The sequence below is a fragment of the Telopea speciosissima genome, chromosome 8 (genome assembly GCF_018873765.1).
Source record: "Telopea speciosissima isolate NSW1024214 ecotype Mountain lineage chromosome 8, Tspe_v1, whole genome shotgun sequence".
NCBI lineage: Eukaryota > Viridiplantae > Streptophyta > Magnoliopsida > Proteales > Proteaceae > Telopea > Telopea speciosissima.
In genome coordinates, this window is record NC_057923.1 from 35,567,108 (window position 1) to 35,593,840 (window position 26,733).

General features: G+C 40.2%; 1 pseudogene; it reads right to left on the bottom strand.

Moving 5' to 3' along the window:
* LOC122672261 overlaps positions 1 to 25,636 on the bottom strand; it is a 45,076-nt pseudogene extending 19,440 nt beyond the window's left edge.
* Between the last annotated feature and the right edge of the window lie 1,097 nt (positions 25,637 to 26,733).

Here is a 26,733-nt window from a genome sequence, read left to right on the forward strand (position 1 = left end):
CTTATGTATATATTATCATCATTTCTCGTATCGCTATGCTTTCTTTTTTATTATAATTGTAGTTTATCTGCAGCACTCTGATCTTGCCTTTGGTAAAGTGAATGAATGTGGTTTCACGAATGTAAGCACTCGCTTCTAGATCAATGGGATTTGGCGGATTGCCGTTACGCAATCGGGTCACCTACCCAATCCTCCCAGGGGGTGTTTTGGGGAGTGACAGAGCTTGGTATCAGAGAGTGAGGCTCTTCTTACATTCATGGAATGCAGATTAGGGTAAATAAGCTACCAATATTAAAAACAAGTAAAGAGTTAAAAGCTACAAGGGAGGTAGTTGTAATCAGACAAAACTGCATAATTTCTATTAAATTAAAGTTGACTGTGTCTATGCTACTACATAAGTTTTAATTACATGAACTGCAACCCAATAATGACATAAGCTAACATAAAAAAGAAAAAAACACTAGACTAGATACAACCCAAACAAAGAAAAATACATAAGTATAAAAAAAAGAAGATAGTCATAACCATGTAGCATAAATCGACAGGAACTACTCGGTAGGAGGTAAGTCACTCAAAGGAGGTGTGTTCGCGAGAGTTAACCTTGTAGAATCTGTCCCAAAAATCTAGACGTTGCTCTCAGATCCCACTCTGCTCTCCATGGAAGTAAAGCCCTAGTCCATCCTAGTCGCCATGTCTGAAAGCTGGGTACCAAGGCTCTGGAAATGTGACATCATCTGCGTCCACTCAAAAGGCCCTGGAATCTGAGAACTGGTGGCACCCATCACCTCATAGGCAGGTAAGTCAGTAAACTGAGTGTCAACACACTCAAAGCCGCCCAAACCCACATCCTTTGCACCAATGTCCTGCCTCTCATCATGTACACCCCCGACAACATCCTGCTCTACTCTGTGCAACTCCTCATCATGCACATCATCACCCTACTCCTCGGCATCCAACCCCTCATCTTCGCCGCATCCCTACCGCTCCTCACCCTCCGGTGGATCCTCCCTGGCACCTTCATCTTCAATATCGAAGTCTTATCAATGGGCCTGGATTTGTCCTTCTCCATGTACTCACCCTCTAGGGGAACCTCAAAATGTCGAAAAACCAAGGTAAGAAACTTCCCAGAAGGTTCCCATCCGATGGGTTCTGCGCATGATATAGCATAACCTGGAGTAAAAGATATGGAAGGTTGATGACTGGACCCCCTCTGCCAGCTCCCAGGAGACAATAGGTGATGTAGGCTCTCATCATAATTATGCTACCCCGATTCCCGCCCTTGGGGTAGATATTGTAGGTAACACACCTACTAATCACTCTAGCACTGAGCTTATAGGAAGCCTCAGATTTCGGTGTGCTCTGTGACCCTGTCAGTGCTTTGAAGACTGTCCTCCTAGTCTCCAAAGAAAACATCTCAAAAATATCCATGCGAGGTTTGTAATAACACCTCTCTCCTATATTGGGTAAACCCAATATCCCTGCTAGTGAAGTTGTGGTCAAATGGATGTCCACTGCCTTCACCCTACTCAACAGTCCAAACTTTTGTGCCCCAGATGGCACCAAGTTGCAGTAAAAGTACCGAACCAAGTTAGGATAACAAGGCTCGGTAGGTGACAACATAGATGCCCAACCTTGGGCATTAAATCTAGCAAAGAGACCGTACTGGTGGAAGTCCTCTACCCGAACGACCCAGCCATTTACAATTTTTAGGGATCTACAGTTGTCCCATTCCTTAGAATGCTCGTATCTAGAAAAATGGAATCAATCAAATTTGGGTTCCTCCAAAGAGGAATCATCCCTATATGAAGATGGAGGTACCGTAGATGAGGATGATGATGAACATTCACTTTCAACTCAAAGTCGCTTTTGAGCCACAGATTTCCTAGCCGTACGGTGGCTTGTAGACATTTTCTACAAAATGAAAAGGAAAGAGATAGTTAGGGCAAGAAGATTTGGCAAAAACCCTAGCCAAAGTGTGGGGAAAACAAAAGGAAGAACTGAAATAGGGAAAGCAACCAAAAATCTTACCTAGGCATGTGTGGATTCGCGAAGAACTCGAGGAAACGCGAGGAATTTGGTGTGGAATTGGTCACACTACCCTCCAGGGACCTTTCCCAAGTGTTTAGAGAGGTTTAGAAGAAGTTAGGTTTGAAATGGGCCCCTCTCGGACTCATATACCTACGCCCCGATTCTCTGGGCGATGTGTCCAACGCCCAGAGACATCGCCCAGTGAATGAATTTTGCTGATTTTTGGATCATAACTCATGAAAACTTAGAATTTTCCTAAAATAACCTTGGGAAACACAAAGGTACAGACTTTTATTAATTTTTTATGAAAAAAAAAATTAATTTATTAATCTAAGAATTAAACAAACACAACTTTCTTAAAATCAAAGGGGTGAAATTTCTACATGTGGTTTGAGTAAAACACAAAGGGACTTGGAAAATTTTTGTTATTATATTTAATACGAGCATCTAATATATATATATATATAAATATATGTGTATACGTACCTATGGGAATTGGTGTATGTAATATTAAATTATTACATGCTTGAATATTGAGATGTACGAACTGTGTGAGTGTTGCTATGCAAAACAGAACTTAGTTACGTAGGTATGTTGTAATACATGTTTACTATGTATGGGTAGCGTAGATCTTACCCTATCCAAGGTTTAGGACAGCCAAGAATAGGATCTGATAGGTTGTCTAGGCAGTCAAATACTTAGACTCTAAGGTACCTCGAGCCAACCCAAGAATATTTTTATTGAATTGTTTAGCTATTTAAATTCCAGTAGACATGTACTTGATTCTTCTAGTTAAGTATAACCTGATGCTTAGAACCATTTTCTGTGACAGGACCTATTACCTCAGCCAAGGCTGGAGACCCCAGCACCATGATCTATATTAGGCAGCTATAAGAGAGACTGAGATGGATACGACTAGTACTACCCCGAGTTGAGAACAGATTGGATTTTTATTGAGCCCTTGCTGCCATTAGTGGACCAGAAGAGCAAGACTATTTTATGACCTTAGCCGAAAAAGTAAGAGCCGACATAGAGTACTTGCTTGCGATGGAGTTTGTAACCGGGAAGAAACTAGAATTGCTTGCCTGTTAGACCAGGTAAATAATTAAAAGTCTTCTATTTTAAAAATTTGAAGTCTCTCATATAGTGTCATGCATAGCATATGGTTACATAAAATGCTTAAGAAAGAGAAACAAAACACAAAGCGAAAGAAAACATCTCATAATAAACCAAGATAACATATCTAACAATCCACCTTATTGGTGCGACTCATGAGGTTCACCGGAAACTATGGACTAGGTTTGTACCTGCACTAACTAGGAAAATAATTGTTGACCCTGATAAGTGATATTGGAATATTGAACACGCTCCTCTTTTCAGAGAAGCAACAATGGTCAACACCAGAAGGAGTTCACGTGGTGGTCGCAAAGGAAAACAACCTCGAGTTGTACCAGAGGTTGAACTGCCTAACGGGACTGAGGCTCAAAATTCTGAGGCATCGGCTACTTCATTAGAGGCATCAACAACTGCACGAACCACTGCTGCAGCACCTCAGCTAAATATGGCAGCTGTGACGTGACTGCATTCATGACCACTATGATGCAGACCATACAACAACAACAAGAATTGCTTGGTCAGATGTCCACACAATTTGCAACCATGATGCACGAACGTGCAGTTCCACCACCACCACCCAACTGGCCTGTACTATTTCCACCACCTGTTCCTCAACACGTAGCGGAGAACTCTACCGCCAAGGTTATGGAGAGATTCAAGAAACTCCAACCGCCTGCGTTTTTCAAAATAACTTCTGAGGCAATGGAACCAGAACGGTGGATTAGTGCACTAGAGAAGGCATTTGAAGTACTGGAGTGCACGGATGCATAAAAGTTGATATGTACGGGTTATCAGTTATAGAATGAAGCCGAAGCTTGATGGAAAGCTACTAAGCCTAATTTGGAAGCTACGCACCCAAACCCTACGTGGGAGCAATTTAAAGAAGTTTTCTTCAAGAACTACTTCCCAGAGAGTTTCAGGGATAGGAAAGAAGCTGAATTCATCGCACTGGTGCAAGGAACCAAGTCAGTACTGGATTACCAACAACGATTTGAAGACTTGTTTCATTTTGCTCCAGAGCACCTAAAATGGGAAGTTAGTAAGGCAAAGAAATTTGAGAAAGGACTCAAGACTAAGATCGGATCATTGTTGTCAATCATGGACATTCGGGATTATGCTCAGATGGTCGACAAGGCAAAAACCATGGAAGATAAGTTTAAGGAAAAGGAGAAAGAAAAGGCTATGACGTTGCCCGGGTTGAGCAAAAGGCTAAATAATTTTCAAACTTTTGGGTGGCCAAATAAAGCTTATTGAGGAACAAGTTCAAGCCCAAATCCGACTTCGTATCGCAGGCCGAACGTGGGTCAGAACCCTTTCTACCCCACATTCAATCGACCTGCTCAACCGGCGATGAGTCAAATGACAATACCAGCTTTACCAGCCCGACCAGCAACAAGCCAAGTGAGTCAAGCCTCAACACCTGCTGCTCCACCCTTTAAGTGCTACCTGTGCAACAAAGAAGGGCACTTGGCCAGAGATTGTAGATCGCGTGGGTATGGCAACAACTCACTGAATCAGCCCTATGCTAGACCCTTCCAGCCACAGGATAATTGAACGCAAGGAAAGGTGTTTGCGATGATGAATGAAGAAGCTGAGGCGAACCCCAATGTATTGACAGGTAAGTTTACTGAACACTACTAACTTATAGGGACTAATTGGCTTACTTCTTATAACCTAAATTACCTACAAACCCTAGGTACCCTGAATGTCTCAACTATACCCGCACGAGTATTATTCGACTTGGGCGCAACCCACTCTTTCGTCTCCTCAACCTTTGCAAGTAAGATGAAAGATCAACCGAGAGACATCGGGCATGAGCTAGTAGTCAACACACTGACAGGAAGTGTCGTGAGCTTGAAAAAGGTCTACGACCCTTGTCAGATTGAAATTTGTGGGAAGAAATTAACCGCACGATTGATAAAGATGGATATAAATGATTTTGATGTGATACTAGGCATGGATTGGCTATCCACCTATGGTGCAAGCGTCTTATGTACGGAGAAGAAGATAGTATTTATGATGAATGATGGGTCAATCCTCACCTATCAAAGTGAACCAAGGAAGAAACCCAGGAGAGTAACCTTATCAGCCCTCCAGGCGTGAAAGTTGCTTGATGATGGATGCCAAGGCTCTTTGGCCACTGTGTTAGACATGGAGGGGAAGATAAAACCCTAGGAGGAACTTGAAGTCGTCAGAGAATTTCCTGATGTTTTTCTAGAAGATCTAATGCAGCTACCGCCTGACCGTGATATAGAGTTCGCAATTGACCTAATTCCTGGTGCAACACTGGTATCCAAGGCACCATATCGGATGGCACCAATCAAACTGAAAGAGTTACAGGTTCAGCTTCAAGACCTGCTAAAGAATGATTTATATGACCTAGTGTATCACCCTGGGGAGCACCCATGCTGTTTGTTAAGAAGAAGGATGGTAGTATGCGGCTGTGTATCCACTACCGCGAGTTGAATAAGCTGACTATCAAGAATCGATATCCATTGCTGCATATCGATGACCTATTTGATCAGTTACAAGGAGCAAGAGTTTTCTCCAAAATCGATCTTAGGTCGGGATACCATCAATTGAAGATCAAGAGCGGCAATATTCATAAAACGGCTTTCCGAACGTGGTACGGACATTACAAATTCCTGGTTTTGTCATTCGGATTAACCAACGCCCTGGCAGCATTCATGGACATGATGAATAAGGTATTCCATGACGTGTTGGATAAGTTTGTCATTGTATTTATTGGCGACATCCTGGTGTACTCCAAGAATGAGGAAGAGCATGCTCGATACCTTACTTTCGTGTTGCAACGATTGCAGGAACACCAGCTTTTTTCCGAGTTCAGTAAATGTGAATTCTGACTTCATCAAATTGGATGCCTGGGACACATTGTCACTGAGGACGACATTAAAGTAGACCCAGGCAAGGTGAAAGCAGTTCTCGAATGGGAAACTCTGAAGAGTGCCACTGAGATTCAAAGTTTCTTAGGTTTGGCCGGTTACTACCGATGGTTTATTAAAAGTTTTTCATAAATTTTGGCACCTATGACAAAACATACAAAGAAGGGAGCCAATTGAATGGAATAAAGCATGCAAGAAGAGTTTTCAGGAATTGCGAAACCGTTTGGTAACAGCTCCAGTTCTGACCATTCCGGATGGCATTGGAGGAATGGTGGTATACACCGATGCATCCAGAATAGGATTGGGTGGCGTCCTGATGCAGAGAGGTAAAGTAGTCGCCTACGCCTCCAGACAATTAAAGGAACACGAGAAGAACTACCCCACACATGACTTAGAGTTGGCAGTGGTAGTCTTCGCGTTGAAAATATGGCGGCATTACCTATATGGTGAAAAGAGTGAAATCTTCAGCGATCATTAAAGTCTGAAGTATTTCTTCACCTAGAAGGAGCTGAACATGAGACAGCAACGGTGGTTGGAATTGGTGAAAGACTATGATTGTAAAATTCATTACCACCCTGGCAAGGCCAACGTAGTAGCTGATGCGTTAAGGAAAAAATCTCAGACTGCATCTCTCGCTTCCTTGGTTGTAAGCGAACAGTTGTATGAAGAAGCTCTGAAGCTTGATCTGGAACTCATGATCGAAGGAACGGCTATGCAATTAGCAACTATGGACCTACAACCGTTGATACGAGAGGAAGTAATTGCGAAGCAACCATTGGACCCCGAGCTGGCCAAAATCATACAGGAAGTACAACAAGGTGTCCACAGGGACCCAGATTTTTCTTTGGCCCATGATGGTGCATTGAAGTTTCGAGATAGACTATGCGTGCCTGATGATTTTAACGTCTAAGACCGAATTCTTAAAGAGGCGCACAACTCACCCTATACAATCCACCCCGAAAGTATAAAGATGTACAAGGATTTGAAAAAGTTTACTGGTGGATGGGAATGAAGGAGACCATAGCAATATACGTGTCCAAGCGCCTCACCTGTCAACAAATAAAAGCAGAGAGACACTGACCGTATGGCTTATTGTAGCCACTTCCTATACCTGAGTGGAAGTGGGAAAGAATCACTATGGACTTCGTGACAAATCTGCCCAACACTAGGAAGGGCATGAATGCAATTTGGGTGATTATAGACGGACTAACGAGGGCGGCACACTTCATACCAATCAAGATAAGTTACCCAATGGAGAAGCTTGCCCAGATATACATTGAAAACATAGTCCGCTTACACGGCGTGCCTGTCAGTATTGTGTCTGACAGAGATCCTCGGTTCACCTCAAGGTTTTGGAGAAGTTTGCAGAAGGCATTGGGATCTCAACTAAATCTTAGCACAGCTTTCCATCCGCAGACAGACAGACAGTCAGAAAGAACTATTTAGACTCTGGAGGACATGCTCTGAGCCTGTGTTTTGGAGATGAATGATAGTTGGGATGCTCACATACCTCTGGTGGAATTTGCATATAATAATAGCTATCACTCCACCATTGGCATGGCACCATTTGAAGCATTGTATGGACGGAAATGTAGAACTCCGTTATATTGGGATGAAGTTGGCGAACGAAAGTATCTCGGGCCTGAAATGATACAAGCGACATGTGACAAGGTGGATGTCATAATAAAGAAGATCAAAGCAGCCCAGTCAAGATAGAAGAGTTATACGGATAATAGTAGGAAGGACATTGAGTTTGAAGTCGGAGAAAAAGTATTCCTTCGTGTGTCCCCAATTAAAGGATTGCTACGTTTTAACAAGAGGGTCAAGTTGAGCCCAAGATTCATCGGTCCCTATGAAATACTCAATAGAGTGGGACCCGTAGCATACCGACTGGCACTACCACCATCTTTGTCAGGCGTCCACGATGGCTTTCATGTGTCAATGCTGAGGAAATACATTAACAATCCACCGCATGTACTATCGACTGAACCTGAACAGTTGGATGTGCATATGACCTACGAAGAGCAACCTACGGAAATATTGGACAGAAAGGAGCAGAACCTCCGTAACCACACAGTCGCTTTTGTAAAGGTTCATTGGGGAAATAACCCAGTGGAAGAAACTTCATGGGAACGAGAAGTAGAAATGAAGGAGAAATGCCCCCAGCTCTTCGAATTTCAAGGTAAGAAAATTTCAAGGACAAAATTTTTGTAAGGTGGGGAGAAATGTCAAACCCTACTCCTGACTAGCTGGAATTTTGGTTGAAGGACAGGAACCCCAGATCAGGCATCCAAGAACACTGTGGAGCATCACTCCAGTGATTTGGATTGATGAAGAAACCCTATGTGGATCATCCTACATGCCTGTCAGTAGGTGGACAGCAAACCCCTGTAAATTGACAGGTCATAGCATGATGTATGGTCTATACTCCCGGTAATCTCTCTCCTCTCAATAAATGAGGGACCCACCTCTGGAAAAGTGTATAAAAACCTCCAAATGGCATGTGGGGACAATGCCTTGACCAAGGGTCAAACCCCTCTGCAAGCCCCACTGAGATTCAGCTTTGCTGCAATCTCTGGGCGATGGCACTGGGCGATGTAGACAAGGCCCAGAGACATTGCCCAGTGAGTGAAACAGCATATTTTAATGGATTTTAATTATGGGGACCACCCAACATGAACATGGGCACCCTCCATAGATAGAGGGGAGTCGGAGGGACCACCTCATACCCTTGGTTCACTGTGGACCCCACCAGTGTGCCTAGAATCACTCAAAATCAGTTTAAAATCTCATTTTCAAAATAGGCCTTAATAGCCAAATAGGCCTCAGTGTGGGCTGGGCCTATAAATAGGAATGCCTTGGGCTCATGTAGAGCCCTTAGCACTGTTGGAACCGTGAGGAGAGAAAGGAGAGAAAGGAGAGAAAGGAGAGAAAGAAGAGAGAAAGAAGAGAGGAAGAGGAAGGAAGAAAGGAAGAAGGAAGGGGGGGGGGGAGTGCAGCCTCTCAACCAAGGCCTAGAACCGAGTTTCCTCAGCCTTGTGCAGGTATAAAAACTCTGCTCAGATCTGCTGCATCTCATTTATGCTTATAGTTGTAGATTTTCTACTCCCTAGGTAGCCTAGAACAGCTAGGGCTTGCCCTGAACAACTCCAGATCTGCCACGCAAGCATAGAGCATGGAAGATCTGTGATTTTTGAACAAAAATATAAGTCTGGTTTGCTATTTATGAGAGCCAAATCTGGCTTTGCACAACTGCACTGCCCAGATTCACTACTGGCTGACTAATTGGAACCCTGGATGTAAACCCTTGCTACACAGACCTAGCCCTGGGAAATTTCAGCCATGAATCACTATCTTACACTTATTTCCAGCCTTGCATGTGGCTGAAACTGAGATTCATGCTTGGAGAAAACCCTGTGATACTATTCACTGGGTTGTCTGGGCAGCCTCTGGCATCCAAATGGTGGGTCTGATGGAGGATCCATTTGGACCAAAATGGAGATCATTCCTAGGGCTACCTGACCCCCTAACATGCATGGGGATCAGATTTGAGCACTGCCTATGAAGCCCAACCTTGGAATCTCAGCCCTTTGTCGATTTGTAGACTCTAGGCGATGCACTGGGCGATGCACCCAATGCCCAGAGCCATTGCCCAGGGAAGGTTTTGCTGCAAAAATGCTGATCTAGCTTTGGGAACCTCACCCATTAACCATGTGGAGATGTGGGAAGATGGGAAATGACCTAAATGCCCTTTTTCACATCTGTCCTTGAGAAGGGTTGACTTTGGAACCCAAGTGGGCCCCGCAGGTGAAGGAAACCCTGCTGTGCTTGGTCCTACAGCACAGACAGGCTGTGAACAGCATTGTGAACCTAATCTGACCTAGGGTCAGGTACAATCATTGAGAATGACCATTTTACCCTTATGCCACTGACTTTGGATGATGTACGGGGACATAGACCTAAGGCCCTGTGCAAGACCCAGAGGATTCCAGGTGAGAACCAACTGAACAACTGGGTCAACCCAGTAAGCTTAGGTTAACCATAGGACTACCAGAGATAGATTGAAAACTTAATATGACACTTTCTGATTTATATTTAGGATTTGATCCCGCGCTTGACGTCAACAACTAAACTACTATTGGAACTAAGTTTGTGACCAAGGTCTTAGAACCAAACTCAGGTGAGTGATGATATACATTTTAGTTTAATATTGTCACATGCGATATAAACTTTTTGAGCATTATGTGTCCATAAGTTTTACTTAAAACGGTAGTCACGACTAGGGTTTGGGCTGGGCACCCTTATCATATGGTCGTCGCATTGGGTATGCGTAGACTTGTGATGTCAGGGTACGAATGCGAGTGCTCACATGTTTGATGTATGCATTGGCGAAGAATCTGCTTAGTCGATTCCCTCATGTATTACTGCCAGATGTAAAAAGGGATAGACATGTGTCACTGACACCCTATGCCTGAGGGAACCCTGTCACTGCAAAGTGTGACCACATTCTTTGGTTCATCAACGACTGAGACTCAAGCGAGTCAAAGCCGATGTTCTAGGAATGTGTGAACACTTTGTGAGTGAAGGAGTTACCCAACATGGTCACCACTGCCCGATTGGGGAACACCAAGATTGAGACTATCCATGTATGGTCGGATCAGAATCTGGATCCAATGTCGTTTTGGAAATGGTTTTGCAAAAATCTATTTTATATAAAATGATAGATTATTTATGATTATTTTGAGCAAAGTGTTTTGTCGAGTTTTGCGGGACCCGATCAGATGCACAAACGCTCTTATGTGGACATGTACTATCGATTGGGGTTTGGCAGTACATGTGTACATGCCCTAGATTCCATAATGATGGTGTTGATTAGTGGGGGGTTGTATATGATAATTTGTTATCATATAGGGAGTTATTTAGAATTTACTATTTTAATTGGTTCTTTATTTAAATTAATGGATATGGTGCTAATTGTAATTATCCATAAATATTAAATAAAGTAACTAATTAATACTTTCCCTATTAGATTCTGCTTCTTCTCCTTTTAGAAGCCCTTTGAGTTTAAACAGAACTGCCAAACTGAGAGAGAAAGAGAGAGAGACGGACTCTCATTGGGATTAAAGTAATCCATCAGGGTTTTAATTAAACCATCATCTATATAAGGGGACCAAAATGCAGAGGGGGCACACTGTGCTTTGCGTTTCAGCCTGGCCCCCTCTCTCATGCGTTTTGGTCTCTCTCTCTCCCTCTAGTGATCTCTTTCCTTCTTCTTCTAGTTTCTCTCATCTGTGTTTGAGAGTCAAGGTTTGTGAAACCCTAGATCTGTACTGAAGAATTTGAGAGCATCTGGGATTGGCTTGAAGAACCTTGGTAGCACCATTGGAGGTTCAGATCTATTTTCTTGGAGCGCTCACTGGAGGAAGAACCATTGTCTATTGGAGGAGCAACACTTGAGGCTCACCAGGTTAGTAATTCTTGTTTAATTCCTTCAGTTATTAATTTTTTATATTTATGCGATGCGAAAGAAACTCGAATCGATTTATTTTTGCTGCGCATTCGAGTATGAGATGGATCCCTCTTGCCATGTGATGACTAGAGATGTATTTTCTCTGTCCCTAATGTGTTCTATAATTGCGTGGGACACATGAGAGAAGGAGAAACCCTATTAGGGATGTACCAGAGTTCCCATGGGCGACCATGGGAAACCCTAAAATTAAAATGGGGCACCCATGGCACACCATGGAAAAACCCAGGGCGTGCAATACCCTAATTGGTTTATAATTGGTTTCCCTAGGGAACCATGGTTTGATCCCTGGACCATAGTTTGACCGACAGTGTGGTATCCAATCCACCTTTCCCACCCTTGAATATTGAATAATTAATGGTTAATATGATTATCATGAGTGGGATGCAAGTTGGCACATGGGAGGTTAAAATTATGGTTGTTGTAACAACCTTCCCATGTGCACATGGGTGGTTACAAGGTTGTTAGTGTAACAACCTACCCATGTGATGATGGATTTGGTTGCTATATGTTAATTCCAATTATTGGAACATGTATCCAAGGAGGGTGTGATCATTAATTTTTATTTAAATTTTTGGTCATGATTTTATGTGTGTGGGGGGGGGGGGGGAGGGGGAGCGCATGCTGCCAAGCCTCTGCGCATGTGCCTCCCCTTTGTTTTTTTTATTTTCCCTGCCCATAGGCATGTTGCCCATGTGCAGCCCTGGCAGCAGCCAACTTACGGGCTGCGCGCGCCCCGGCCTATGCACTGGGTGCTGCCTACGGGCTGCAGGCCCACGGGTGGTGGCCTATGGCTACTGCCCGTGGGTGTGTTGCTTGCGGGTTGCGTGCATGGGTACACGGCCTGCCCTAGCAGGCTGGATGCACCCTGCCTTGATTCCCCTCCATTTTTAATAAAAAAAAAATAATAATAAGGGTATTTTTCAAAACAAAATTTTTTAATTTGTTTTATTTTTTAGAGGAAGAAGATGGGTGAAGGGATCCTTCCCTCCATCCACTTGTAATTAAAATCATGATTTTAATTTTATGGGCTTGGATACATGTTATCACATGCATTGTGGTGGTTCAATGATTGAAGAAATTTATGTTGTTCTTGATTTACTTGTTTTAATGCTCATACATGAAATTATATTATGATGTGATTATGGGAATGACATTCTTATAAAATAGATGGATTGTTTATGTATGTGATACATGAGATTATGGGTGGATGTGATGCTTCTCTCTCTTTCTCTCTCTCCCCTTATCTTTTTTATAAACAAATGTACTCTACCCCATGGGCAACCCAAATAGTGGGTTGGTTTCTCCATGCGGAGTTTCTTTATTATTATGGAAAGGAAAGTTAATTTTTCTTAGGTTTCCATTGTAATTTTAGAGGAGCTAGGACTCCCACGGTATGTTGATGGTGATCCACATGTGGCGCTCAAAGCTTATGGAGATGCAAATCACCTACTTTGAAGACGTGATCATGCGGAGGAGATGATCGAGGCGTGGCATCCATGGCATGGTTGATGCACCTAAGTTATTAGTTTATTTTTATTGGGAGGGTTATTTAATTGCATCTAATAAAAATGCCACCATCCCATAATCACCTTTAATTAATGTTGATTAATTATGAATGTTTAAATCTGTCCATGATATGTGAGAGTTGATTAATCCCTCTTTATTCATAATACATGTATGATATGGACTAGTCTTAATTAGTAGACATGTCCATGGCCTCCTATTGAATATAGATGTAGAAAGTGTGTGACATGACCCTGCATGAGCTGACAGGACATTGCCAGGACCTCTGTAACACATTTATCTATATTTACCTCTATCTAGATACGTTAGGATAGGGATAATGAGAGGGTACTGTGACAGTGGGCCATCTTTCATGATTCCATGATTCTAACTAATGCAATAGGTAAGTACATGACTTAGGTGTATGTCAGCCGACAGGATCTAGACATGACACCTAGGTGGCCAAAAATATTGGAAGCCCATGAGGCGGACAGCTTAGTCCACATTACCACGGTGTGTATAATGACTCCTGACAGGGTAAGTTATGCATGCAAGGGTTATAGGTATCCAATTCATCTTTTGGGTTATGAGGAAAACTCAAATCATGAAAGACCAATGATGTGTGTATGCTCAATTTTAATTTCAATGGTTGTTAATTAGCATGTGATTTTTACTTGCACATGTGTAGATTATTATATGATGGTTGCCGTTAATTCCAACCTATTAACGCTCATTAGCGAATACAAACTTAATGGTACAAACTATGTCAATTGGTACCGGAGCATTAAGTTGCTCCTGACTGGTGAAGGACTATACATAGTTCTAGATGAACAAGTTCCTCCTCAACCCGACCCAAACGATTTTGAGGTAAATGAAGAGATGCAGGATTTCCTTATGAGGGATTCTAAGGCATCACTTTATATCCTAGGATCATTGGAAAAGTTAGTTCTGGACTCGGTCAAGGATATACACACTGCTGGGGATAAGATGGATAAGCTTGTTGAATTGTTCAACAGGCAATTGACACATGCCCATTCTGATGTGGTGAGTCAAATCCAAAACACCAATATGTCCCAGGGGACTCTAGTGATGGATCATGTAATAAAAATGATCAATCTGTTTGAAAAATTGGAATCCATGGGGACTGATTTCAGCTTGCAATACAAGACTGATGTGATCTTAGCGTCAGTCACCCCTGCCTATGCACCCTTTAAGATGTCATATAAGATGTCTGACAAGGAGATGGAGCTCACCGAGCTTGCTAACGCATTGGTAGAGGCGAAAACGTCCTTGAAAAAGGACAAGGCTGAGGTCAATGCAACTGAGGCAAAGCCTTCTTCAAATGGGAAGAAGAATAAAAAGGGAAGTAAGGGTAAGACCCTAAAACCCAAGGGTGGGATGTCTGGCAATAAAGGCAAAGGCAAGTGCTTCTATTGTAAGAAGGAGGGTCACTGGAAAAGGAACTGTCGTGCTTACCTGGTGACTTTGAAAGATAAGAAGCCAGACGAAACAGAGGCTACTAAAGAAGGTACATGTGATGTTCACGTTCTTTATGAGTCTAATTTATCTTTTGAACCAACCAATTATTGGTTGGTGGATAGGAGTTCCACTGTTCACATTTGCAATGATTTGCAGGGGTTCAAGGAGACAAGGAACCTGGAAAGAAATGAGGTGCATCTTCGGATGGGCACTGGAGCTGAGACCATGGCAATGGCTATGGGGACTTTTATTTTGAATTTTAGTTCTGGTTGTTTAGTTTTAAAGGATTGCTACTATGTACCCTCTTTTAAGAGGAAGATTATTTCAGTTTTAAAACTTGTTTTGGACAGGTATAGTTTTTCCTTTAATACTAAGTTAATTATTCGTTTTAATAATTCCTTTGTGGCATCCAGATATATACAAAGTGGTTTGTATTTTTTAGATTGCCCTATTAGAACGAATGTTGTTTCAAATGTTGATTTGAAACGGAAAGCAGCTCTAGTGAACTCAACATACCTGTGGCATCTAAGATCAAGTTACATTAATTTGGACTGAATCAGTAGATTGGTGAAGGATGGGCCCTTAGAGAGTCTGAGGGTGGAACCATTCCCCATATGTGAGTCATGCTTTCATAGTAAAATGACCAAGAAACCCTTTAGCAATAAAGGTACTAGAGCCACAGATCTGTTAGAGTTGATACACACTGACGTGTGTTGACCCATAAACATACAAGCGAGGTATGGGTATGAGTACTTTATCACATTCACTGATGATTACTCTAGATATCGTTACATATACATGATGCATAGGAAATTGGAAGCCTTTGATAAATTCAAAGAATTCCAAGTCGAGGTCGAAAGACAGCTCGATAAACGTGTTAAGTCCTTACAATCAGATTGTGGAGGGGAGTATCTATCGGATGAATTTAAAGAATATCTCACATCATAGGGGATAGTTAGTCAACTAACTAATCCAGGCACACCACAACAAAATGGTGTATCCGAACGACACAATCGGACCCTATTGGATACGATCCGGACGATGCTCACTTATAGTGAGCTGCCTCTCTCTTTCTGGGGGTACGCTTTAGAGATGGCGATTTATATCTTGAATAGGGTTCCATCTAAGTCTGTAGCCAAGGCACCCTTTGAGTTGTGAAAAGGACAAAAGACTAGTATTCAACACCTTAGGGTATGGGGTTGCATAACACATGTGCGAAAGCAACAGACAGATAAGTTGGAGTCCAGGACTTCGAGATGCTATTTCTTAGGCTACCCTAAAGGTACAATAGACTATTATTTCTATGACCCGGTTGATCAAAAGATCATTGTAAGTAAACACGTCACATTTCTAGAGGAAGAAATGATAACCCAGAGGTCCGAACCAGTAGTCATTAAGGAGCTATCAGATAACTCAGAAACGTCATTCTCAGAAGTGAGACCAATTGACATACCTACTGAACTACCAACACCTAAAGAACCTTGACGTAGTGGGAGGACTATTAGACCACCCACCAGGCTCACTCTTCTAACCAAAGAGGAAACAGTGGAAGAGTTTCACATGGTATCGGTTGAATCAGATGATGATCCGATGACATACTCTGAGGCTCTTAAGGATGTTGATGCCACTAGGTGGCTGGAGGCAATGCGCTCTAAAATTGATTTGATGCATTCCAACAAGATCTGGACTCTAGTCGATCCACCACTTGGCATTAGGCCGATTAGATGCAAATGGATGTTCAAGAGGAAGAAGGGCGCAGATGGAAAGGTCAAAAGATTCAAGGCGAGACTGGTGGCAAAGGGCTATACCTAGAAAGAGGGTATACACTATGAGGAAACCTTTTCACCAGTGGCGATGATGAAATCCATCAGGATTTTATTGGCTATCGCTGCACACTTTGATTATGAGATCTGGTAGATGGATGTGCAGACTGTATTTCTAAATGGGTTCCTGCAAGAGGAAATCTACATGGAACAGCCAGAGGGGTTCTCTTCCTTGGAGGAAGAAAAAAAGCTGTGCAAGTTGCAGAGGTCCATTGATGGACTAAAGCAGGCTTCCAGGAGCTGGAACATCAGGTTTGATCAATCAATCAAATCGTTTGGTTTTGATCAAAACATGGATGAACCATGCGTTTATAAGAAGATCAGTGGGAGCACAATATGTTCTCTTATTTTATATGTAGATGACATATTGCTGATTGGTAACGATGTGGGTTTTCTTTCATCAGTAAAACAGTGGTTATCCACAATGTTTTTGATGAAAGACCTTGGTGAAGCTAGCTATATCCTTGGGATCAAACTCATGAGAGATTGCCAAAAAAGGATGCTAGGCTTGTCATAGGCTACCTATATACAAAGACCTGGCCAGATTTAGCATGGAGAACTCCAAGAGGGAAAGTGTTCCCTTTCGACATGGAGTCAGTCTTTCCAAATCTCAATATCCTCAGTCTCAGACGAACATTAAAGAGATGAAGAGGATTCCCTATGCCTCAGCGGTAGGGAGTCTTATGTATGCTATGTTGTGTACGAGGCCAGACATTTGCTATGCCGTAGGTATAGTAAGTCATTATCAATCTAACCCTGGACGCGAGCATTGGAGTGCTATCAAGAATATCCTTAAGTACCTGAGAAGGACTAAGGAATATTTCTTGGTTTTTGAATTTGATTAGTTGTTAGTATTGGAATACACAAACTTGGATTTCCAAACTGACAAGGATGACAAAAAATCCACATCCGGGATGGTATATCTAATGGGTGGAGGTGCCATTGTGTGGCGGAGTGCGAAATAGAAGTCTACAGCCGATTCCACTACCGAAGCAGAATACCTTGCAGCTTGTGATGCAGCAAAGGAAGGTGTTTGGCTGAGGAAATTCCTATCAGATTTGGAGGTAGTCCCTGACCTTGTCAAGGGCCCCATTCCCCTGTTATGTGACAACAGAGGGGCCATTGCACAACTTAAGGAGCCTAGGGCTCATCAGAGGAACAAGCACGTGCAGCGGAAGTATCACCTCATTAGAGAGATTATCCAGTAGGGCGACGTGAGTATCTCCAAAGTGGAAACAACTGAAAATGTGTCTGATGCCATGACAAAGGGTTTGTCCCTAGGAGTGTTTGAGAAACACATGGAGGGCATGGGTTTAAAATGTATGGGGAATTGGCTTTGATGTACAAGTGGGAGATTATTGGACAAGTGTGTGTCCATCAAACCTGATTCGATCTGGTTAAACCCGGTTCACTTTTGTATTGAACATTTATAGATTTTAGTTTAATATTGTCACATGCGATATAAATTTTTTGAGCATTATGTGTCTGTAAGTTTTACTTAAAATGGTAGTCACGACTAGGGTTTGGGCTAGGCTGGGCACCCTTATCATATGGTCATCGTATTGGGTGTGCCTAGACATGTGATGTCAGGGTATGAATGTGAGTACTCACATGTTTGATGTGTGCATTGGCGAAGAATCTACTTTGTCGATTCCCTCATGTATTACTGCCAGATGTAGGAAGGGATAGACATGTGTCACCGACACCTTATGTCTGAGGGAACCCTGCCACTGCAAAGTGTGACCGCATTCTTTGGTTCATCAATGACTGAGACTCAAGCGAGTTAAAGCCGGTGTTCTGTGAATGCGTGAAAACTTTGTGAGTGAAGGAGTTTCCCAACATGGTCACCACTGCCTGATTGGGGAACACCAAGATTGAGCCTGTCTATGTATGGTCGGATCAGAATCTGGATCAAGTGCCGTTTTGGAAATGATTTTGCAAAAATCTATTTTATATAAAATGATAGATTATTTATGATTATTTTGAACAAAGTGTTTTGTCGAGTTTTGCGGGACCCGATCAGATGCACAGACGCTCTTATATGGACTTGTACTATGGATTGGGGTTTGGCAGTTCATGTATACATGCCCTAGATTCCATAATGATGGTGTTGATTAGTGGGGGGTTGTATATGATAATTTGTTATCATATAAGGAGTTATTTGAAATTTGCTATTTTAATTGGTTCTTTATTTAAATTAATGGATATGGTGCTAATTGTAATTATCCATAAATATTAAATAAAGTAACTAATTAATACTTTCCCTATTAGATTTTGCTTCTTCCCCTTTTAGAAGCACTTTGAGTTTAAACAAAACTGCCAAACTAAGAGAGAGAGAGACAAACTCTCACTGGGATTAAAGTAATCCATCAGGGTTTTAATTAAACCCTCATCTATATAAGGGGACCAAAATGCAGAGGGGGCACACAGTGCTCTGCGTTTCAGCCTGGTCCCCTCTCTCCTACATTTTTGTCTCTCTCTCTCTCTCCCTCTTGTGATCTCACTCCTTCTTCTTCTAGTTTCTCTCATCTGTGTTTGAGAGTTAGGGTTTGTGAAACCCTAGATCTAAGCTAAAGAATTTGAGAGCATCTGGGATTGGCTTGAAGAAACTTGGTACCACCATTGGAGGTTCAGATCTATTTACTTGGAGCACTCATTGGAGGAAGAACCATTGTCTATTGGAGGAGGAACACTTGAGGCTCACCAGGTTAGCAATTCTTGTTTAATTCCTTCAGTTAGTAATTTTTAATATTTATGGGATGTGAAAGAAACTCGAATCGATTTATTTCCGCTGTGCATTCGAGTATGGGATGGATCCCTCTTGCCATGTGATGACTAGAGATGTATTTTCTCTATCCCTAATGTGTTCTATAATTGCATGGGACACATGAGGGAAGGAGAAACCCTATTAGGGATGCATCAGGGTTCCCATGGGCGACCATGGGAAAACCCTACAATTAAAATGGGGCACCCATGGGACACCATGGGATAACCCAGGGTGTGCAATATCCCAATTGATTTATAATTGGTTTCCCTAGGGAACCATGGTTTGATCCCTGGACCGTAGTTTGACCTACATCACACTATCGTCACTGTCGGTGGACGTATAACCGGATCCGTGTAATTCTTCAATGAAAACCCATTCTGCCTCAATGAGTTCTTCTGCTTCTAGAAGAAGATCATATGGGACGTCTAAGCAATTTAGATTCAGGCAGTTGGTGATTAAATTATCCGTTTCTTGGATTTGTTCATCAGTAAACATATAATCAATCTCCAAATCTGAGCAAAATATTCGTCTACCATCAGTGATTCTGGTGGTAGCATATCTCCAATGTTCTGCAGCTTTATGCAGTTCTATTAGAGATCCACAATACATTGATTCGGGGCAAACTTATCGTGCAAGTTGCAAGGCTTGATCATCCTCAATTTTTGGAGGTCCAACAAAGTCACTTTCATTGGCATGTCGAAAGATCCAGAATTGATATGGTTGGAAAAATTTATCTCTCTGTCTCCATCCCAGGGTGCCGAAAATATCCCGAACATTATATTTCTGAATTCGCCAATGTTTAGTTGCATGATAGGTCATGGTGTTGATCATCATAGGAAATTCTTTTAAAAGATGACTATTAGGAAGGACGACTATCCTGCTAACTAGTCCCCATTCAATAGAGTTGATATCCCAAGGGTCATTTTCTTGGATATATAAAATAAGGCGAAGATGCTTGTAGGTATTTTCAAACATATTCTTATAATATTTGGTCAAAACATTTTTAAATTTGGAATACTGTTCTTTTTCACAGTAATGAGAAATTTGAGAAAATAGTTCAGAAGGGAAGAGTTGTTTGCATTTTTCATACAGACAAATTCCTTTAATCCGATAAAACTCCCTATTTTGGGAAAATGTGTCATCATCCAAAAATTCAGAAATTTGAAGAAAATTGTTTATTTTCTCAAAATCAAAATCATCATCCAAATTTGTTTTTGTAACAATTTTGAGAATGAGCTTTTGGAAAGCAAGATCCTTTTGAAAATAATTTGCCAGTTTGGTGGAAAGATCACTAAGATGTTTCCTAAATGATCTTTTCTGTTCAAGGACATGTGCATTCCATGCACCATTGATTCTTGGTAAATTTCAGAATGAAGATCGGGGTTAAAGAAATCTCAAATGGGTTGAGTTTCAGTGAGTGGCCGAGTATGGGGTGAGGTATTGCCCTGTCGTTGAATGCACAATTGGTTTTGTATTTTTAGTGCATCAACATAAGAAATGTCATGCCAGTATTCAGACCAAGGGTTTTGGGCATACTGGATTTGTGAAACAGGAGTGTGAGTCATGGGTTGTGACTCAAACGTGAAACCAGGTTGGCTACCTGAGAATACTTATGGTGAAACTGCTTGCTGTGGAGGTGAGTCATTGATTATGATACCCCTGTTAGAATTGAAGGGTACGAATGGTAATTGACCCTTTCTATTCTTTTTGGGCTAAATCCGGGGTTGTTTTCCTTTGTCCTTTCCCTTGTCTGGTGGTGGCGTAGTTGCCATGACTAGATGTACTGTGTTCCCTGCTAAGAAAACCAGCAAGAGTATTATTAGTACCTTTGATAAACTCAATTTCGAAAGAAAACTGACAAATATAATTGTACCAATTTACTCGTCATGGATTTTCTTCACGCTTTTTAGTTTTTAAAAAATCTTTTACAGCTTGATTATCTGTGCGAATTAAAAAATTTTCAGAAGCTAGATATATCTTGAATCTCTTAAGTCCATTTTTTATGGCTAATAGTTCTTTTTCATAAATAATATATTTTATTTCATTGGGCTTAAATGTCCCAGAATTGTATCCGCAGACTTCTTCTTGTGTAGGATTTTTATGCGGTTTACATTTTAAACCAGCTCCCCAATGTTCATTGGAAGCATTGGTCTCGAGTATCATATAATCCCCTAATTTAGGAAAGTATATGGGTGGTAAATCTATGATTTCAGATTTGATAGTTTTAACTAACTTATTATCTGATTCAGTCCAGGTGAATGGTTGATTGTTTTTCAACTTTTCCTGTAAAGGTTTTTCCTTTTTTGAAAGACTTTTAATGAAATTTCGACCATAATTTAAAATTCCTAAAAAACTTTGTAATTGTTTTTTATCTTGAATTTCCTCTAGAAAATCTTTGATTTTTAAAAGAATATGATCCTGTAATTGGATTCCATTATGGTTTAGAATTAACCCAAGAAATTCGATCGAAGTTTGTTCAACCTCAATCTTTTGTGGATTTAGAATGATTCCATGTTTTTGGAATATATCAGCAATGATTAACAAATGATTTTTATGTTCTTCCATGGTTTTGGAGAAAACTAAAATATCATCTATATAAACGACATAAAAAGTGAGATGGCTAAACAGTTTATCCATCCATCTTTGAAAAATTTGTGGAGCATTACACAGTCCAAATGGTATAACTATCCATTGGTAATGCTTGTAATATGATATGCTAAAGGCGGTCAATGGTTTTGACTCATCAGTTAGCTTTATCTTCCAAAAACCAGATTTACAGTCAAATTTACTGTAAATTTTGGCATCTCGAACCTTATCAATGAGAATATCTTTGCGAGGGATAAAATATCCATAAAAAATGAGATGTTGATTTAAGGCTCGGTAGTTGATAACCATCTGCGCTTTTCCTCGTTTAATCTCGGCATGGTTTCGTACCATAAAAGCTAGGCTAGAGTGAGGACTTGTGGTTTCTTCAATAAGCCCTTTGGATAAAAGGTCGTTTAATTGAATATCAAATTCCTCAATGTCTTGTTTGACATAAAGAAGAGGATTTATCCTAATAACCATGTTAGGGTTAGTAAGTTTAAGAGAACAAAATCGAGGGCTTTTTGCCCATAATTTTAATGGGTTTAAAATTTTCTTTTAATTTTGAAAATAGCCAATGTTCTTCATTGATTTGACAAACCTGGTGAACAGCAGGAGTTGGTGTAAATCCTGTGTCATATCGATATCTATGATCATGATTTAGAGGTATAACAATAGTAGTGTTCTTTAGTGTTAAAGAAACAGAATTAGACTTTATTGTAACAGGTAAATAATCTTGGATAAAATTATTTCCTAATATAAGGTCGCCGTGCATAAAAGGAAAACTTAAAATTTTTGGGATTAAAAATTCTTGTTTTTCTAGAATAATGGGAATATTGCTAGCTTTGTATACTATTGCTGTTGGTTTTCCAGAAACACCTACAGAGCTAATAGGTCTTTCTAATTTTACCCATTTTTCCATTGGAATAGCATTCCATCTACAGCAACATGTTGTTGCTCCCGTATCAATTAAGACATCCAATTTATAAGGTTTATAATTTGGAAAATCGAATTTTGCAGAGACATATATATGTCTCTTTTTTCCATGATGTGCAGAGAAGATAAGTTCTTCATTGTCTATGAAGACTTGCTTAAACATTATTAAGGTACTTACTTCTTCAACATTTTTTATATTTGAAGAAGAGCTACTAGATTGCCCTGAATAGAGTGGTATTTTACCATGCTTATATCTAACGAGATTGGCTGACTCTTCTACATTTTTTTGTGCAGAGTTTTTATCCTTATATTTTCGGACGGACAGAGTTCTAGTGAGGATTTCTTTACTTCACTGGTTAAAATAAAGTTTGCCGCTTGAAGCTTGAATATCTAATGTATTGTAATCTAAAGATCGTCGGGCTGGTGGAATTATATCTTTCATAAGCCATTGTTTTGGCAAACTTAAGTCTGTCCAGTTAATAAGTCTTGGTTGAATCTCTGTGTCAAAAATTTTTGGTTCAAAAACTTAAACTATTCGTTTATCAATTGGATGTATTGAGGTTTGTGTAACATTTTTTAACTCATGCCAGGATTTCCAGCTAATAGAAAGGTTATGACTATTTGATTTCATACCTATTCCTTGAGTTTTTATTTTCAAAACAACAGATTCCTCGATATTAGGATCTGTAACAGAGATGAAATAGTTTGGCTTGATTCTAAACCAAACTGTTCCAGCAATAAGATTTGATTCCATTCTCCCAATTAGGGCAGAAACCGGATCTTTAATGAGCCGTTTGTCTAAAACAGCCATAAGTATTCCTTGGGCGAAACAAGGCTGTTACTTCGATCTGAATAACTCCTATGTGTATGTATTTTAATTGAGGATGTTTTTTACATAACCTCAAAATTTTTGCTTTATTAAATATAGGAATTTCCAGATTGGCATCATTTGTTGCTTTAGATGTGGTGTTACCATTTGCCTGATCTATGTATCTTTTGGACCAAAAGTTTAGCTTAGAGAGTTTATATATATCTTCCTTTTTAACCATTTTTTGTTTTTGAAAAATGTTTAAATAGAAAACAAGATCTTCATGTACAAGATCAAATAAAGGAATAATATCCTTTTCCTGTTCTGGTACAGATTGAAATGCTTCAGTTTCTTCAGTTTTTTCAGAAGAAGCTAAAGTTTGTCTTGACTCTTCGTTAATCATGAAAATTAATTCATTTTCGGAGTCAGAATCAGTTTCACTATTTGTAGAGAATAAAATATTATCAAAATCTAAGATGTCATTTTCATAACAGACTTCATAATCATTATCTTCTATAAATTTAACCATTTTACATGATCCTTTTCCCTATTTGGGCAAGTGTTTGCTTAATGTCCTGGTTCTTGACAAATATAACACTTACAACCCTTTTTTGGAGTAGTGCCTTTTTTGTTAAAGTGCTTTTTTCGAACAAACTGTTGTTTGTTATTGTAAGGGGGTTTAGGCATATTTTTATTATACCTTTTCCATCTGAATTTTTTAAACCTATTTTTAGTAAAAGGTTTAACAGACTTTTGTGGAATGGGTTTGCACCCGCACCCAAATTCCCAATTATCCTTTATAAGAGAGTTACAAAAGGTAGGTGTAAGTCTCTTTTTAATTTGTTTAGTCACTTTCGCTTCTAAACAATGATTAATGAGTTGACGATGAATGAAATTAATTCTATTTCCTAAAGTGTCTATAATACCGGTTTCAGTACAGTATTTAGGGTAAGAGGAATGATAGATTTCATCCCATGGTGGAACTAATTTATAGAAAAATTGGGTGAGCCAAAACGCAGATTGTTTGGCGTCAAGTAGATGATAATTCTTTTGATATGTTTTAGTAAAAGAATCGAATTCAGTCATACTACATAATTTCAGTTTGGAAAGTATATAGTTAATGTCTTCAAGAAAAGCATTGTGTGAGGATATTCCACAAAATTCTTTTTTAATAATATCCATGATATTATAGAGTATTTTTTCTGGTGTCAATAAATCGCCTATTAATTCTGCATATTCTGCTTTGCCTGTATCTGAAGCTTCCCATTTTCGGATGTACTGCAAAACATCTCCTTGAAGTGTTCCAGTGAAATAAGCGATAAATTTTTTCTTATCCCATGAAGTTTTGTAATTCGTTATGACAATGGCTAGTGATTGAGCCCAGTCATCTATTGTATGCTCATAGTCTTTATAAGCAATATGGGTTAAATCTAAATAGGTTCCACCAGAAGCGACATGCTGTTTGTTTAAATCATCTCGCCTATGTGTAATTGGAACAGGCTCTTCGTTGGAAGTATGTTTTATTTCTTCAGAAAGGTTATGACCAAAATCTGGTCGGACGCCCACTTGGGGTCGACATAAATCATCTTTGTCTAGATGATCGGAAAGACCAACTTTCCGTTTTCCCTTTGGGTCTGGGTCTTGGTCATGCTCATTTTGTTCATCTTCTGAATTTGATGACGAACTAGAGTCGGACTCATCCGTTTCAGCCTGAATGGTTTCAGTGTCGGATTCGTCTGAGAAAATTTGATAATCATGCAAATTGAACAGGGTTTCATGTTCAGAGTATAGTTCTTGCATCATGGATAAAATTTTATTTCTTTCATCCAAGTTTTTCTCATCTATAAAACGTGATTTCCAATAATCCATTATTTCTTTTAACAGATTAAAATCTGACTCATCAAATGAATAATTTGATGTGTCATCATCGAAAGCATTTATGGAGTTTTCGTAAAATAGATTAGAACAATGAGAAGTATTTGGTGAAACATACCCATCAACAAAGACTGATAATTGATCAGACAAAGTTTGCATTTGAGCTTTGGTTTGCTCCTTTAAGTCGAGGTCGATAATAGATCCAATAGTTTTAATATCAGAGTCTAACTTATTGATTTTGTTATCAATATTTTTAAAATAAGTAGTAGTAATATCTATTAACATATTTATACCATCACAAGTAGAGTTAATATTTTTTTGGTCTTTAAAAATATGTAAGCTATGATCGTACAAAGATTTATCAACTGTTCCTCCAGAGGAAACTAGACAGTCTACAGAATCCATTAGAACTTTGAGCTGGTACCTAAAACCATCTTTGGTTATAGAGGGAACTGTCTTAAGCTGCCAACGGATGGGCTTATGCCGACAAAATCAACCTCCCAAAGATACATAGGTTTGGCCAAGAGTTCAGAATAGAAGTTAAGAAATGCTAGCAACAACTCGAAGAGAATGTATAATACATGAAAGAAATCTTTGATAATATAGCTTCTATATGCGTTCCCTATAAAGATGGATCAGACAACAGTAAGACTGTTCCTCTAAGCTCTCTAGATAGAGTAGCAAGATTACAAAAGTACTTCAAGAAGGGTGTTCCTTGCTCTGATACCAACAGAGCAAGAAAATGCGGAATAATAAAAACGTAGAACTATTACTGAAAACAAAAAGGATTACAAAGAGAATTTGTGATCGGAGAGAAAGTATTCCTCTGAGTATCTCCAACAAAGAGACTGCTATGCTTCAACAAGAAGGGCAAACTGAGCCCAAGATTTATTGGTCCTTACGAAGTCCTCAACAGAGTGGGACCCGTAGTGTATTGACTGGCATTACCGCCATCCTTGCAAGACGTCCATGATGTTTTTCATGTGTCAATACTAAGGAAGTACAACAACAACCCGGCACATGTACTCTCAGCTGAACCTAAACAACTGGATGCAGATATGACCTATGAAGAATAGCCTATGGAGATATTGGATAGAAAGGAACATAACCTCCATAACTGCACGGTTGCATTCGTCAACGTTCGGTGGGGAAATTGTCCCACAGAGGAAGCATTGTGGGAACATGAAGAGGAAATGCGAGAGAAGTACCCCCAACTCTTCAAACTTCAAGGTAAGCCAATTTCAAGGATGAAATTTTTGTAAGGTGGGGAGAAATGTCAAGCGTGCCCCTGATTGACTGGAATTTTGGATGAAGGACAGGGACCTCTGACCAGTCACCCAAACACACTGTGGAGCATCACTTCAGTAGTTGAACCCCCGAGG